Here is a 17,906-nt window from a genome sequence, read left to right as displayed (position 1 = left end):
TGCTTCTTCAAAGTCCCACTATCACTTCCATACATCGTCACAGGGAAAATTATCACCTATGGGACTCTCAGTTTTGTATACACACACATCACAGCATCTAAATATCTTTTTCAAAGACTTCATAGCTATCCTACCAATGCTAGTGTATTTCTTGAAAGCTGGTTCCTTTACTGTTAATAATTAATCCTAAAAGGCAGAAACTATCTGCCACTTGAAACATCTTCAGTTCCATGGCTGGTTGCTGTAGAATTACTTTGCCCTCTTTTGTGCATAATATTAATCTTTTAGTTATTGTTAAATTTGTATGTCCACCAAATTCTCAGACTCTGGGTATTTTGCAAATTGTTAAAAAAATTAAAAGAAGAAAACAAATAACAAGGACAAAGATGGCAGAGATAACAAACCCAGATGGGAACTATGAAAACAGAAGAAACAGGGTCTTCAGTTGTACTTACCAAAGGGTTGGGTAAGGAGTCATGTCTTCAAGGCCCTTCAAAACACCAGTAGTGTGGAGGTCATTCAACTCATGGGGGAGGGGGTTCCACTGAGTTCCTTGACTTTTATTGCTATCTTAGTCCATTTGAAGTATCTTGCTTTAAAAAAATGTTCTATGATGCACTGTCTCACCCAGTTAAAGGTCATGGCGAGAGTTTTAGTAGACATAGAGTGTTTCTAATTAACCAAAAGAGAAATGTTTAAAATATCAGCAATCATGGTAATTAATTAATTATAATTGGTAGTGGTGAAGGCACCAGGCTAGAAATCAGGAGATGATGAGTTCTGGTCCCATTTTAGGCTCAAAGTCTAGGTAACTTTGGACCAGTCACTTTCTTTCAGTTCTAGGAAGGATATAATGGCAAATCACTTCTGAAAAACCCTGTCAAGAAAACTGCAGGGACTAGTCCAAGCAGTCAGTAGGAATCAACGCTGACTCAAAGACACCCACAGAAAATGCGTTATGAAAGGACTGCAGGGCTGTTGCTGATTTCTGAGCATCTTGTACAATATACTCCATGTGTACTCTGCGTTTACCATTACTCTAAAACACTATTCCTAAATACTTAAAAGATTTTGATTTGTTCAATTGGGTGCTTATTCAGTTGCCAGGCATGAATTTTAGGACACTTAGCAAATGCTAATGCATTAGTTTTCCATAATTAATTTCAAATGCTTCTGTCCTACAATATGCAGCCAAAGTTCATAAAGTTCTCATTAGATCAATTGGTGTCTGAGATAACACTATAGAATCATCCACACATATGGGGATTGCAGTATGTCTATCCTTCAATTTCAGGGGATGATTAGCTAGATTATTCATTTTGGCCACTGGAGGATACTGTTCACATTGAACAGTAGTAGTGCCAAGATGCAACCCTGTCTTACTCCTTTGATGACAAAAATTTGCTCAGGGAACCTAACTTTTAAACACAAGTCCTCATAGCCTTTATATAAAAACAGAAACAGACACCAAGGCAAAACTCTGTAGTAGAATTCTTAAATTTACACTGTAAGCAAATCTGAAATCGATAAAAGCTACATATAGCACTGATCGTGTCCTTAAGGAATATTTTTCAGCCAGATGCTGCAAAATAAGAGTGTAATCAAATGTTGACCCTCCAGCTCTAAAGCCTGCTTGCTTTGCAGTCAAAATATCTTCTCATTTGATCCACTGTAAGGATTCATTGAGCAGTATACAATTACTAGCCCCCGTCCTATTGGCCTTCCAGCAAAGTTCCAAGATGTGGTTTTTGCATCAGGCCTGAGGATCCACCCAGTGTCACTTTTGTGAGTTGGGGAGGTATATAAATGGAAGGAAGGAAGGAAGGAGGGAGGGGGGAGGGTGGGTGGGAGGGGAGAAAGAAAGAAAGAAAGAAAGAAAGAAAGAAAGAAAGAAAGAAAGAAAGAAAGAAAGAAAGAAAGAAAGAGTAATGAAGGTTAATGGGCTGATAATTAACAGGGGGATGATGGTTGCCTTCTTATATAGATTGGCATTATCAAAGCTATACCTTACTCCTTTGGGAAATTTTCCTGATTATAAATGAAAAGTTAGAACAGGGATAAAATATATAGTTATCTGCTCTATTAGAATTATATGTGATTGGGTCTACTTCAATGCCTCCTTATTTAAAACCCGTGTTTTCCCGGAACCATGTGACTATACCGCAAGCTCCCGAGAAGACATGGATTTTTAAGGAGCTTCTCCTTATTACAACAGATACAAAGATGATGCCCACAGCCCATCCAAAATATCATTCCTCTTCAGATTTGTGTCCCTGCGATCTCTACTGCCAAACATTCCATGATAAGCCTATGAATTTTATCATAAGCATTTTTAAATCAATAAAGACCCTTTAGATTTTTTTTTGAATCACTTATTCTGTTGATGTATCCAATTTGATTTGTACAACCATACTTCAACATAAAGCCACACTATGCTTCTCAAACTTTGTTCACTATAAACTCTGTGTTCTCTTGATCAGAATCCTGTCATACTAGCACATGCACTCCCAGTATCATTTTCTAAAAATCATTTTTAGTACCTTTTCCTTTTGCAAAGAGGAACTAGCTAATCATTGGATAGCTAATCACCTGTGCCAATCCACAGGTACAGATGCAAACTTCACATAGTTTAAAAATGCTCCTCTATGTTGTGGCCCGCCAGTGGCCTGTGCGGATCGTAGCTGATCCTGACGAAGAGGAGGCTGGTGTGGTGTCGCGCCAGCAGCCTGCGCAGCTGGCGCTCACGTTAGACAGCGAGGAGGCTAAAAAGGATGTGGTGCCAGAGGCAGAGACTCAGCCAGGGCCTTCAGAACCTCCAGAAGCTCCTTCAAGTGGAGAGAGCGAAGTGGAGGAGCCTCTCCTCAATGCTTGAGTACGCAGGGCTGCCAAAAGGGAGGAGTGGCTACTCAGGAGGAGGAGATCTACTCGAGAGTAGGGTTTGAGGATAATTGGCCACTCCCTTATTTAAGTCGCACTGGCCTCCCGGGAGGTGACGCGAGGCTGGCTCCAGGAGATTATAAATGCTTCTTTGAGTGAGGGTGTCTTTCCCACCGTCTTGAAAGAGGCGGTGGTGAGGCCCCTCCTCAAGAAGCCCTCCCTGGACCCAGCTGTGTTAGCAAATTATCGTCCTGTCTCCAACCTTCGCTTTGTTGCGAAGGTTGTTGAGAGTGTGGTTGCACGACAACTGCCTCAGTACCTGGATGAATCGAATTATCTAGATCCGTTCCAGTCGGGCTTCAGGCTCGGTTACAGCACAGAGACAGCATTGGTTGCATTGGTTGATGATCTCTGGAGGGCTCGGGACAGGGGTTCCTCCTCTGTCCTGGTCCTACTAGACCTCTCAGCGGCTTTTGATACCATCGATCATGATACCATGCTGCACCGGTTGGAAGGGTTGGGGGTGGGGGCACTGTTCTACAGTGGTTCTCCTCCTTTCTCTCTGACCGGTTGCAGTCTGTGTTGACAGGGGGGCAGAGGTCGACCCCGAGGCCCCTTATATGTGGGGTGCCACAAGGATCGGTCCTCTCCCCCTTCTATTCAACATTTATGTGAAGCCGCTGGGTGAGATCATCCGTGGTTTTGGGGTGAAGTACCATCAGTACGCTGATGACACCCAGCTGTACATCTCCACCCCAGACCACCCCAATGATGCCCTCGAGGTGGTGTCCCGGTGCCTGGAGGCCGTACGGATTTGGATGGGGAGGAACAAACTCAGACTCAACCCATCCAAGACCGAGTGGCTGTGGTTTCCGTCGTCCCGATATAGTCAGTTGACGCCATCTCTGACTATTGGGGGCGAGTCGTTGGCCCCCACAGATGGGGTTCGCAACTTGGGCATCCTCCTGGACTCGCGGCTGTCTTTAGAAGAGCATATGACGGCCGTGGCCAGGAGGACTTTTTATCAGGTTCGCCTGATTCGCCAGTTGTGTCCCTTTCTGGATCGGGACTCATTACGCACAGTCACTCACGCCCTTGTCACCTCACGCCTGGATTACTGTAATGCTCTCTACATGGGGCTCCCCTTGAGAAGCACCCGGAGGCTCCAACTGGTCCAGAATGCGGCCGCGCGGGTGGTGATGGGAGCAATGTGGCGCTCTCACGTAATCCTCCTCCTGCGCGAGCTGCACTGGCTCCCGGTGGTCTTCCGGGTGCGCTTCAAGGTGTTGGTTACTATCTTTAGAGCACTCCATGGCTCAGGACCAGGGTACTTACGAGACCGCCTCCTGCCACCAATAGCCTCTCACCGACCAGTTCGCTCCCATAGAGAGGGACTCCTCAGGGTGCCGTCGGCCAAACAATGTCGACTGACGGCCCCCAGGGGGAGACCCTTTTCTGTGGGGGCACCTACCATCTGGAACGGGCTTCCCCCAGAGTTACGAAACATCCAAGGCTTACGCATTTTCCGCCGTGCCCTGAAAACGTTTCTATTCCAACAAGCTGGTCTGGCCTAACTCTCCCTTTTTAAATTGGCTTTTAAATTGGCTTTTAAATCGGATTTTAGACCTCTTTTAGATAAATCTGGATGTTTTAATCTTTGAGCCAAATTACTTAATCTGTTTTTTAATAGTTTTTAACTTCTATATGTATTTGTATTTATTATGGCTGTTCACCGCCCTGAGTCCTTCGGGAGTAGGGCGGTATACAAATATGAAAAATAAATAAATAAATAAATAAGTTATTTAATTTAGAGACTACCTTCCAAGCCAATATACTATTCCTAGTATCCCAAATAGGAGATATGTCTAGGGTACTGGATGCATACAGGAGGCAAAATTGCAAAAAAAGAAAGAAAGAAAAGAAATAATTAAGAAAAATATTTATTTTATTTAAGAAAATGTGTACGGCTGCCCAACTAATTCTCAGTGACTGAGTGGCTTACAAGGTAAAAACCCAATGTACTAGCCCCCCATCTTATCATAAATTAACTCTGGATGTCTTGCAGTCATAAAAATATATCAACATTAAAAGATAAAGAAATTAAAACCAAAGATTAAAATCTAAGGACATGTGGAGAGAGTGGGGGCAGAATGTGAGGAGGTGGGATCTGTTGTTACTTGATCAACCACCTCCCACTTTGCTGTTCCTCCATTGGGGAACCTCAGGTCACCTGACAGAGTCAGGTCTATAGGCCCTTAGAAAAGGATAGGAGAGTTGGGGCCAACCTCACATCAAGAAGCAAGATGTTCCAGAGGGAAGGAGCTAAGGCAGAGAAGGCCCTCCTCCTGGACCCCAGCTGGAATAATTGGGCTGATGGGACCTGCTAGCCTGCCTTGTCTGCCGGCATGAGTGGGACAGACCAATCCCAGTGGGTGATATGGTCCCTCAAGTAACCTGGACCCATACCATGAAGGGCTTTAAAGGTGATCACCAACACCTTGAATTGCACCTGGAAGCATACCAGTAACAAATGCAGCCCACAGAATAATGGTGTTACAGGGACCATTCTTGGGGTCCCAAAATTGTCCACACCGGCACACTCTGCCCCAGGCTTAGATTTTGAATGCTCCTCAAGGATAAGCCCAGGTAGAGTGCATATATGCAATATATATTATTTTGAGTTCTATAGTGAATTTGTGTGTATTCACTATTTGTGGAGATGTTTCATTCCTTAATCTGTTCTTTAATGTACATATGTTATGCGTATGTATGCACATATTACAGAAGAATCTCAGACTCAAATACTGCTTCTAAGATTGGCTTAAATTCTTTCCCATAGTGTTCTCATTTCCTTTCAGTATGCAAATATGACTATTTCCCATATAACTAATATTTGCAATGGTAACAAATAAAAATCAAGAGCAAATATTAATGTATCTGCAAGAATCACCATTAGGGTATTTGTAATTATATATAAGAATTTCTGGGGTCAAATCTTTAGAAAACACAACCATCAAAAATGTGCAATTGTTGGAATAATAAAAATATGCTTCATCTAATAGTAAGACACAGTCTTTCTGAAAAATTAAACATGACCACAGAAGGGAAAGAAAACACTGAGGTATACTAGCAAAGTCAGTTTAGTTAGTTTATTGTTAAAATATTTCTAAAATGTTATAAAAACACTAATCTACCCTTGATATATAACACTTGAACTTCATAAAATATTGTACTCAGTTGACATAAGCCGCAAGGAATTTCAAATCAGACACAGCCTTTATGAATTTGATTTGTAAAGCAGCAAGTCCGCAGACTTCCAAGTATTGTATGAATTTTATTTTAGAATTATATTCATATAATTAGTTTTGTTCAGGCCAGTAGCTTTACTCAGATAAATGAATGCATTCTGCAGCCAAAACAAATCAGTAGAAAAATTAATTACCACATCTTCCAGCTTTATGCTGAATTAAATTAAATGAAAGTAGAATCACCAAAGTAAGAGAGTTGGAGACTGGGTAGAAAAGCAGGACCGGTGTTCTTTTCATATTTACCCAACAATCTGAAATGCAACAGGTGGCTATTAGCCTGAATTCAGATGTAGCAGTGAGAGGAAAAGTTTTGCTTGCTAAATTGTAACTGCTTAGGCAGCTGTTAAAACTAGAGCCTTGAAAAAGAAAAAGAAAAGATGATACTTAAGTGAAAACACCTTTGTACTGCCCTCCAAAGAGAAAGAATAATGCATAAATGAACACATTTTCCATTGCAAAATAGATCAAGGACTTAATATTTTGCTAATTTTTATGCTGTCGGCACTCAATACTTGGAATGCTATGGGGTTTGTTTTTAAAAGCAAGCTGCTTCAAAATCACTTTTTTTATATGATGAGGGTTATTTAAAAAGAAAAGAAAACAGTTTTCATGTATGCATCACTAGTCTCACATCTACTGAGATTAAACTGTCTGATAGAAGGTAGTTGTATTTCACAGCTGATTCCTCTCAGCATAATTAAAATTATGGGTAATAAGTTATGGCTTGTTAAACTACATACTTTTGCCATCCTCTTCCACAGACATCAAGGTCAAGCCAGTGCAGTAAGATGCCACCAACTTTCTTCTAGGATATTCAATATAATGCAGAACTAAGGAAATAAAAAAGTTCCCCACAGAGAACTAATAATAGAAATGTTTTGTCTGTGAGAGAGAAGTACTTTATAGAACCATGTTAATATTGTCCAATATTTCTATTACAAAACTCAACAATTCTACTCCTATAAATTTATATATAAAATAATATCTGACTAAAGGGCATGGCTGAAACATCTTCAAGAATCAGAATACATATTATATATTGCTGCTGCTGCTGCTACTAATATTAATACTACATTTACATCATCCTTCATTACAAGATGGTAAGGGTAGACAATGGAAAAATCAGATGTAGATAGGCGTCTTTCCCCCATTATTTATAGTCACAACTCTAGTTTTTCACAAGTTATTTGTTGATTGGAGAAAGAAAGGATAAGAAAGCATGACATGCTCCTAACTGATGAAGGAATGAAAGTCAACATGTCAGGCCTATTTAATAAAAGCTGTTTTTGCTCTAAATTTCTGAAGATTGTACTCCAAATTGACTTGTTTTGAAAGAATCTGCAAGTAAAGCAAACTTTTACTACCTATATTAATTGAAGAATATTAAGAATAAAAAATAAAGGGGGTTAAAGTATAATAAAAAGGAAATTATTCTTGTTTGATGGTTGTATACATATATAAAAGCCAGATAATTCTTCATTCCAAAGACAAAGCAGGTTCAAGCAATATTATTCTCCTGCTTCTATATGTACCCTATTTGGCTTGTTAACTCCTGTATAGGAATTATAGCAACCTTTATCATCAATAAGCTTTTAAAAACTATGTTACAAAGCACCATAAGTATATGTGGTAAGATTCATCTCTAACTCTGCTGTGCACACACTCTTTTACTAATTTAAGAGTTTTCAAATTTTAGAAGGCTCTTGTTATAAAAATGCTTAAATTGATGAACATCATGTTTCAGTTTATATTTTTGAAAAAAAAATACTTGGAAATCAAAACCAGAAGAATAGTTTAAAGAAGACAAGGGTGGAGTAGTTTTCCAGTAAAAGCAAGGTAACCTATTTCACTTCTTAGTGGTTGTTTTGGGTGATGGAGGAATACTTTATCCAGCTATTAAAAAACCACAGAGAGTATAGAGAATTCTGTTATGAATATCTGAGATTATTGGGGGGATCTGACCCATGATTTCTCTGGTAGCTAATTTAACACTGTTAAGATGATAAGGATGTTAAGAGTGCAATCCTGCATAGTTTTACCTACTTTGAAGTTGCACTGACTGCAGTGGGATTTATTCTGCATTGAAGGGGCTAGAATTCTGTATCAATTTGCTGCTTTGGCCCTCTTCTGCTTTCTCCTATAGTCAAAAACACACAGCCCTGTGGTACCAGTCCTAGCTAATGTTAGGCTTATTCTGGCAAAAGAAACTTCCCATGTTAACACACATATGGTCCATGTGCATTTTTCCACCAAACAGTAGCAACCAAGCATTTTAACAGTAACAAAAAGAGAATTATCATGAGGCAGTCAATTTATTCATACCCAAAGAGAAAGCTCAAAGCTGAAGAAGCTTCTTGGATGAGAAGCGAAACATCTTCAAAGAAAAACCAGAAAGTTGCTTCTTGAAAAAGCACCTTTGGGACAACCTTGACATGGATGACTGACAATCTCCATAGACATTATTCTGACTCTGCAACATGGCATATTTCCAACTAATAATTTTTCTAAATTCCTTGCCTGTCAGAGGTATCTTCAGCTGGTGACTGAATAAAACAATGGCTTCAGATGCTAGAAGGAAGTAATTTGCAAGACTCACATTCAGAGCATTCATTATTTTACACACGAAGGGCATAAAATGCCAGAAGTTACAGCTACCTCTTAGAACCCACTCCATTCTTACAAGTAAGGGTCTATTTTAGATTGTATACTTGTGGTTTTTAATTACTGTTGTGCAGTGCTTAATAGTTTTAGGACTGTTTTCTCCTCAATGAGGGATCATGATGATGATGCTTGCAATCCACAAACCTGATTATGCAAGCATGTGCTGCAGAAGCTAGATCAATCCCATTGATTAGTTTAATGGGACTAATACCACTTAAATTCAAGTGCTTTAGTTTAGTGGAGGGGAGATTCAAATCAGTCTTCCCCTTCAGGCTGAAATCCTATGCACACTAATTTGGGAATAAGCCTCACATTGAACTGACAGGAATATTGGAAAGTGCCTTACGCTGACTCAGAGCATTTATCTATTCTGGTCAATATTGCCTCTACACAAATTGGCAGAATTTCAAAGTTACCAGGTTGCATAGGACTGAGGCTTGGAATTTCTCAAAATGTGAAACATACAAATTATATCTCAAAACAATAACATTTCTCTAATTATTCAGGTCTTCCAAGACCCAAGTAGTTGCTTTTGATATTTCTGGCCTTGGTTGTTTGGATTTGTAAACTTCATCTTTCCAAAGGCTGATCTTTTCAAAGCTCAACCAATCAAACATACTTTAAAGTCCCAAAGTGAATCCAATAGAATCACTTATTTCATCAGGTCAAGGTGACATACCATGCAACACAGCTAAAAGATTGTTTCAAAGCAGCTGTGAGTTTTTGTGTAATATTGTTTCTCACAATTAACTACAGTTTTTAAATTGTAGGTTTACTTCTGATTTTTATTTCTTTTTTAAAAAAAGATTTCTCTAAGCTAGCATCTCCCAACTATAACTCCCAATGTTTATAATCCAATGTATTTGCAGATTGCTAAATTTGGGATTTTCTAAAATTGGAAGTGGTATTGATACGATATCTGCAATATTTTGTCATCGGTGTTTCCCATTGGTTCCCTCAATATTATCAAATTGACAAGTTAAAAAATATTTTTGGTTTTCCTCAAAATCCAATATATGGGATGACAAAATATTTCAAAGGGCAAGGATTAAACATTTAATGGTAGACTTTGCACACAGATGATTCAAAGAGTTCTGATTTGAAGTGAAGTAAGAGAATGGATTCATAGTGTAGGCCATTAATCTGACAAAATGTTTCTCAGTTCACTACTCTGTGATAGATATTGTCACCTTTGCATGTTAAACCACTAGTTAGCATCCATTATGTGTCCTTGACCTGGCATGTCTTTGGAAGGAGAATCTAGATTTTTCTCCTGCATCAGGAACATATATGGACTCAAGGGAAATGAAATAGTCTACTATGTGTTTTGGGTATATTATTAAATGCTAACAAGTCACTGTTGACTCTTAGCAAACACTTGAATAGACTCTTTCCAGGATGTTAACCTGTATTCATTGCTGCTTTGCTTTGGGTATGGCTCAGAAGAAAGTGGAACAAAATATGGGAACAGGGGGTTGAATTGAGCAGAGGTAATCTGAATTTGGTCCCTTTATTAAACTATGATACTGGCATCACTGAATAGCACTACCGAGATGTATATATATTGTGTACTATTCAAAATTATAGACGTTAGTACTTTTTGCCTGTTCATTCTTTCTCAATATTGAAGGATTCCTCAATATGCGTTTTGTAATCCTAATGCCAATTAGGATTGCAAAACCCAGAATTCCCAGCCCAACATGGCAATATGTTGGAAGAGGCTGCTCTAATCCAAGGTGAAATATTCTTCATCTTCATTTTAGGAGATTCTCGCTATAGCACTGAGTAGTTTTAAAAAATGTATTCCAAAATGAATAAACAAGCCAAAGAGCCAATTAGTCTTTCAAAGTAGGGATGAAATATTTCTTATAGGGATGAGATGAGATCAATAAACAAGTTTGTGCATCACTTTTAATTATTATACACACTGGTTCATTACGTTACTGTTATAGGCAAGGGTCTTACTTTGGTCCACTTATGAGATGAAATCATTCTTCAAGATAACTCTTTTTGTCAAAAACATAAAATGAACATATGCCAAATGGCTTTAGGAAATGGTAAACACACTCTTCAAACTGATTTATTCAGTCCCATGAATAATCAATATATTGAACAATTTGTTCTAAGTGTTCCTCACTGAGTGATTGGGGATTGGAAGGATATTGAATTTTGGTATGAAAAGAATTTCTGTCAAAATAAATTTGTAACATAGGTTCTTAAATCTTCCTGTTTTCCTGGCTACTCCTGAGATGTGAGATCAGAAGCATTTAATTTGTGTTGGAATCAATTGGAAATAGCTTTTAGATGGTTTCAGGGAGCAGAGTATACAGGAATCATGGGTTTGAGTGTGTTTATATGACCAGATGGTGTAACATAGACTTGGGTTCTAAGGAGATGTGTAACAGGAAAGGCAATCCTCCAGAATCAAACTGTTTCCAAGTCTTGGATTTAAGATTGGTGTTCCTGTTTATTTAAATGTAGGATGATACCAAAGACTGTTGTATTTATATTCTGCCTTTGTTTTATATAACTCAAGGTAATGAACAAACAGTCAGCACATTGGGGATAGCAAATCATTTTGCTTTTTAAATAATGTCTCCACAATACATGTAATCCAATTTCACACGTGTTATGAGTTGAACTCAAGGACTACTAAGCACTTAGCTCTGTGTAGGATTTGCTTGTTTTAAAGAGATAGGGCCTTCTCACAAAGCACTTCTAACACCTTTATAAAGTGACAGGTCCCAGTAATTCTCTAAAGGTATAAACGAGAGTAATTTGCATTTGTTATTAGTATACTGTTCAGCATTCTGCTTCTTTTTTCAATAGTTGACATAGGGAATGGAAAGGAGGGGAGAAGCAATTTGTATTAGCAACTTTAGCTCTAAAAATTCTCAACCAACATGGTATTAAGTCTCTCAGAAGAGTTATTACAACTAAATCAATCATTCCAGTTTAAAGACAGGAATGAGAGTCTTTTGCTACATGTCTGCCATTAGAAATGAATGAAATGTGATTTTTATCATGTTATATTTTTTTTTATTAATAATTTTGCTAAGAATCCTCCTACTTAAAAAAAGCCTGTCCAGAGACTTTGACTGACAAGGACACGATGATTGGTTAAAATCATAAATTCTAATCAGCCAGGTTTTTAAACTTATTGTGTTTCTTAAATTGAAAGATCAAGTAAAAGCAAAATCTGAAACTGAATTGTTTTTTTTTTCTTCTAAATTTACAATTGAAGAAAACATGCCTCATTAATCTTCATTAAAAGTGATACTGAAAACACTGCTGGATAACAAATATTTCTCTAATACTTATGAATCTTGTTTATTTCTTTGTCAGTAAATATAATTTTAACACAATATATATCAAATTTATAGAATTCTACAACCATCCTAGCATTGGTCTGGGAGAATAATCAAATCTGTAAGTTTTTTTCTGAACATCATTAGAATGGGAATTGTATGAATCTCTGGACAGAGGTTCATTCTAAATGGCAGGAGCTACAACAGAGAAGGCACACTCCCTGACTCCCATAAAATGACACATAAATCCAGACTGTTTTGACAATTAAAACTCTATTTCGACATATGTCTAAATAGTTATGGTCATGCTTATGTGGTTTGAGTTTGTAAAGCTTCCAAAGCACCTCCACCCAATTAGTACTTGCCCTTTCTGGCCAACAGCAGTGCACAGAGAATTGTCAGAGAAGTGTGTGCTTGTGATCTAATAACTACATCTTAACCTACTCCTTCTTCAGAAAAATAAAAGTGTAAATTGCTAGTGGTTTGCCCTATTTTCTTATTGTCATAGTAATTAACCTCCGTTGTTTGGCAAACTGTAATTTTTCTTAGTATAGAGATAAGCCTCACTGTCTTTCACACTTCTAGTGGTGTACGCTATCAATTGTGCCTTTGTATAATCACAGTAATATACTGCAACAATCTGGGGTCTAAGAATGAGGACAAAGCCCAAATATCCTCCAATGACAGGACAGACCTTCCTTTAAAACACCAGGCACTCACACAGTGCCATTTCTGAACTTCTTTTTTTTTTTTTTTGCTGACATATCTTTTTGCCCAAGTAAGCTATAAATGCTCTCCGTTTCTGCATTCATTTTGCAGAGCAATTCATCTCCTGCCTTGATTTTCAGTATATAAGTAAAAGCTTGGTAAAATATCACTTTCTATATTAGTTTCAACATTTGGTCTTCCAGTCTTCATCAAAATGCACTTCACTGAAAAGATGGAATAGACGGTAGTCTGTAGCATGTCTATTTAGAAGTAGGGGAAAAGATCATGACTGCAGAATGACAGAGGGAGGGGGGGGGAAAAAAACCCAAAAATGGACAGGTAGCAAGGAAATGGAACCAATTAGAATGTATGTGCAAAAATTGTCAGTGAAGAAAAGGTTATGCCCAGAAACCTTCCAAACAACAGTTGATAAATATGGTTAAAAGACCTCCCATAACATCTTGTTTGAATTTTGTTAGCTACTGAATACTTCACTAGGAAGTCAAAATATTCATCAAATAAATTTTAAAATATTAAAATGTGCCAGAGGGAGAAAGACCATCAGCTTGCTGTAGCACTGTTTTAGCTGTCTGAGGATATTTCCAGGGAGGGTCCAGAAAGTTAATAGGGAAATGCCCATTTGCCTTTTTACTGTATATACATTCAATAAAATCAAAAATCAAAATATACCTTCAGACAAGGGACCCAGTGGCTCAGTGGCTAAGATGCTGAGCTTGTTGATCAAAAGGTCGGCAGTTCAGCGGTTTGAATCCCTAGTGCTGCGTAACAGGATGAGCTCCTGTTACTTGTCCCAGCTTCTGCCAACCTAGCAGTTCGAAAGCACGTAAAAAATGCAAGTAGAAAAATAGGGACCACCTTTGCTGGGAAGGTAACAGAGTTCTGTGCGCCTTTGGCATTGAGCTATGCCAGCCACATGACCATGGAGATGTCTCCGGACAGCGCTGACTCTTCAGCTTTGAAATGGAGATGAGCACCACCCCCTAGAGTCGGGAATGACTAGCACATATGTGCGAGGGGAACCTTTACCTTTACCTTTACCTTTATATCTTGAGACACCTCTGTACCTGTGTGTTTCTACAATGCACTCAGTTTCTGTTGTATCAGCCTGGTTTGCTAAACCACAGTTATCCATCTTTACAAAAATAGCCATTCTTATATGATGTCATTTCTTAGTTATTTCAGTTTGCTATTAGCTAACAGGGTTGCAGATTGACTATTAAGGACAACCTCTAAAACAACAACAAATCAAAAAGCTATAAACAACACAAGCAACAGAAGGGGGGGAAGTGCATATCCCACTGCAGAATGATGCTAAGACTAACGATGTGATTGTTATGCTTTTCCTTCATTTTCATGCTGTGGGTAGAAAAATCAGTACAAAAGTAATTATTTAGCAGTCATTTTAATTACACGGTGGTACATTCCAGATGTCAACCTCCTGGTTTACCTTTGTTTGGGGAAATGAAAAGATGTTTCCCTTATGTCCCTTTCTTGATTTCCATGAAGTTAAGTTTTAGATATATTTTTTTTTCCTGGGGACTGAATGCAAGATCAGTGAGATTTCCCCTACCAGGCAAATTTCTCTCTTTCTCTCTGATCCAATTGAGGATGAGAATTGCTCTTTCCCTTCATGGAAGACCCAAAGGCCATATTTGTCATGCAGTCACTTTGTTGTGATGGTGTAATTAAATGTGAGGCACTCCAGGAGGTTCAGGTGATAAAACAAATTACCACTGATACCCAAGCTGCCTCCCCACCCCAGTAGACAAATACAAAAGCAAAGCAAAAAAGACTTAAAAGACTCTTGGGGATACAAACATGAGCAAGAATACATAAATAAAACATTATAAGGAAAAGAAAACACTGACAGAAAACAAATCTATACAGAAGTCAAACTGATACGCAAATGTCCACCCTGAATAAGATAAGTAGAACAATTAAAGATAAATTCCCCCATGGATAATACTATGATTAGTGGGGTTAAAATCTGAGGCAAGCAAGAATATTGTTGGGGTTTTTAGCACAGACTGCTCCCCTCTCTTTCATGAACTAGTGCTAATTTCCTAACTGAAATTACTCTCAGAGTGTTATAGAAATAGCTAATTTACATTATTATGTAAAAGTAAGAAGTTGAGGTTGTATATTATTACATTATTCTACTGCCCAAAAGGAGTCTGAAGTCAATGGTTTGCTTTTTCTTCTTTCCTTTAACCTACACTTTTTCCTCTTCCTTTTTTTCTCCCCTATTTTCCCATTATTTTCATTTTTCTCTGTATTTCTGTATTTTATATTTTGATAAATTAATAAAACTTAGATTTTTTTAGAAATCATTCACAGAGAATTTCTTTTGCATGGCTATAACTGTCTAATAAAAATCTCTGACCTCTGGTGAGATGTTCAGCTCATGGAGAACACACACTTCTCATACTCTAGAATCTTCACATGGGCTAGAAAAGTAACCTTTCTAGAACTTAAGAAAGCTTCTGTCAATTACAATAGATAACATTAACTTCAATGAATGAACAATATGGTCACTGGTTATTCTGGTCCACTATTACCTAAGCCAAATTTGTCCATAATTTGATCCAGCAAGTCAAAGTTGACCAATGTAGCTACAGTTCAAAGAGAATGGGGATTTTAGTTTGCAGAACTACATAGGAATTAAAATCAAGATGCTTACAATACATAACCCTTTAAAAGGCATTTTACTATATATCTGATGAGTTATCTTCAGTTTGTGACTCAATTTGTGGAACCTCAGGACCTGTATAAAACATCCCATTGCAGAAAGCAGAAATTCTATGCTAATGCTATTGAATGACTTTTATATTTAGAACAAGGTTTGAAAAAATATGACTATGGGCTGGATTAGATGCCCCTAGGTATATAATGTATAGAATCTATACATTATTTACATGTTGCTTACAAATAATACTTTGTTCTTCCTTCTACACTATATTCAGAATACACTATATCAGGGGTGAAATGCTCCCGGTTCGGAGCGGATCGCCCGATCCAGTAGCGATGGCGGTGGGTGGTTCGGAGAACCGGTAGCAAAAATCCCTGCGCCCCCCCCACCATGCCCAGATGAGCTGCGTGATCTTCAGAGGCTGTTTTTTTTACTTTTAAAAGCATTTTTTCTACAACCTCTTTGGCGGAAAAAATGCTTTTAAAAGTAAAAAAGAAAGCCTCTGATGATCGCGCAGCTCAGCTGGGATCGTCAGAGGCTTTTAAAAGCATTTTTTTCTCTACAACCTCTTTGGCCGAAGAGGTTGCAGAAAAAAATGCTTTTAAAAGCCTCTGTTTTTAAAAGTTAAAAAAAAAATTGGCCACGCCCACCCTATCACATTACCACCACCACCACCAAGCCACACCCACAGAACCAGTAGTAACAAATTTTACATTTCACCACTGCACTATGTCACAACTTTATGAATTTGTAGCCAGATTCAAATGCTCAAAAGAATATGATTTTTTTCAAAATATTTGGAACCAAGCACCTTTAAACATTGGTTATTGGATGTTTTGAGTGGGCGTTCCAGCATAGGGTCTAAAGTATGATAAATTCATAAGTGTTTAACCTATTTATTATGTATCTGGACATGATGAGAAATGTTCTATTAGTAGCAGTTGGTGCTCATAAGCAACCTAATATTTATTTAGGATTATGTTTCTTTATTGGAATGGAAGGAATTCAGTAAATGGAATCACACAAAATTTAGCTTGTTATATGAACTCAGTCATTATGGTTTGTTACATTATAGTTTATGACTTGGTATGATGTGTGAACCCAGGCAATTTGTGAGACAAAACCATTTAACATTTATTTATTTATTTATTTATTTATTTATTTATTTATTTATTTATTTATTTATTTATTTATTTATTTATTTATTTATTATCAGATTTATATACCGCCCTTCTCCCATTGAAAGACTGACAACATAACTGCTGAATTCTGTTGACCTGAAAGTAAACTATACAAAGAATGTTAAAAATTGAGGCATTCTGCATGTAACAGATTAGTAAAGTAGGTTTTTAAATATAACAAAATATTAATTTATAAGGGATATATTATAGGAACAAGCAAAGGCTAACACCCAAATTCTACCCAAAAAAAGACAAAAAGTATGTGTGTTGGGAATGTGTTCCTGAGAAGAAAGAGTAAGCCAATGTTTCTCAACCTTGGCAACTTTAAGACATTTGGACTTTAACTTCCAGGATTCCCTAGCCAGCTGGTTGGGGAATTCTGGGAGTTGAAGTCTACAGATCTTAAAGTTGCTAAGGTTGAAAAAACACTGAGCTAAAGGAACTAATCTTATGTTAGCAGCCTTTCAAACAAACAGATATAGGGATAAACAAAGGGAGACACACATAGTAAATCCTTTATCTGTTTCTTTTGCACTTATGAAGTGCTGAAGACTGAATATGCACCTTCAATGTGAGCGAAGTGAGTGAGAGCAAATAACTTGCTGAATTCCATGAATGTGCTTATAAAATTCTGTTATCAAGTTATTTATTTTTTAGATATTCATTACTTTGCTCCCTGCAGTGTGAAATCACTTTAAAACCTGCTAAAGAATAGGTAATTTCAATTCAAAGATATTAACAATTTGCCTGCTCTTCAAGCTTGATGCTTTTAATTATTTGGGATTCTGGTTGATTTCTTGTAATCAACCCAATGTTCAACATTAAGTCTATGGTACTGTCTTGCATTTACTATTATTAGTCAATTAGTGTATTAAAAAAATAGTAATTTTATATGGGTGAAATTTAAAAAAAAACACCAGAACTTAAAAGAAATCTCATTGAGCAGAAACCAAAAAATTGAAGGTCTTTGAAAATAATTGCACTTCCAGTATCAGTCATTCAGGGATGATTAAGAATTATGTATATGAGACCTGCAGCCATATAAATTTATTAAATAAATAATTAAAAACTGTGTGTGGATTCCCCACACCAGGAAAGGGAACCAGAAGTAGATGTTAAATTGAGAATCATGGTAGATTTAAGGTGAAATAGA

Source organism: Pantherophis guttatus, chromosome 1, assembly GCF_059756535.1.
Source record: "Pantherophis guttatus breed Tessera chromosome 1, ASM5975653v1, whole genome shotgun sequence".
NCBI classification, from domain to species: domain Eukaryota; kingdom Metazoa; phylum Chordata; class Lepidosauria; order Squamata; family Colubridae; genus Pantherophis; species Pantherophis guttatus.
This window is presented reverse-complemented; position numbering follows the sequence as displayed.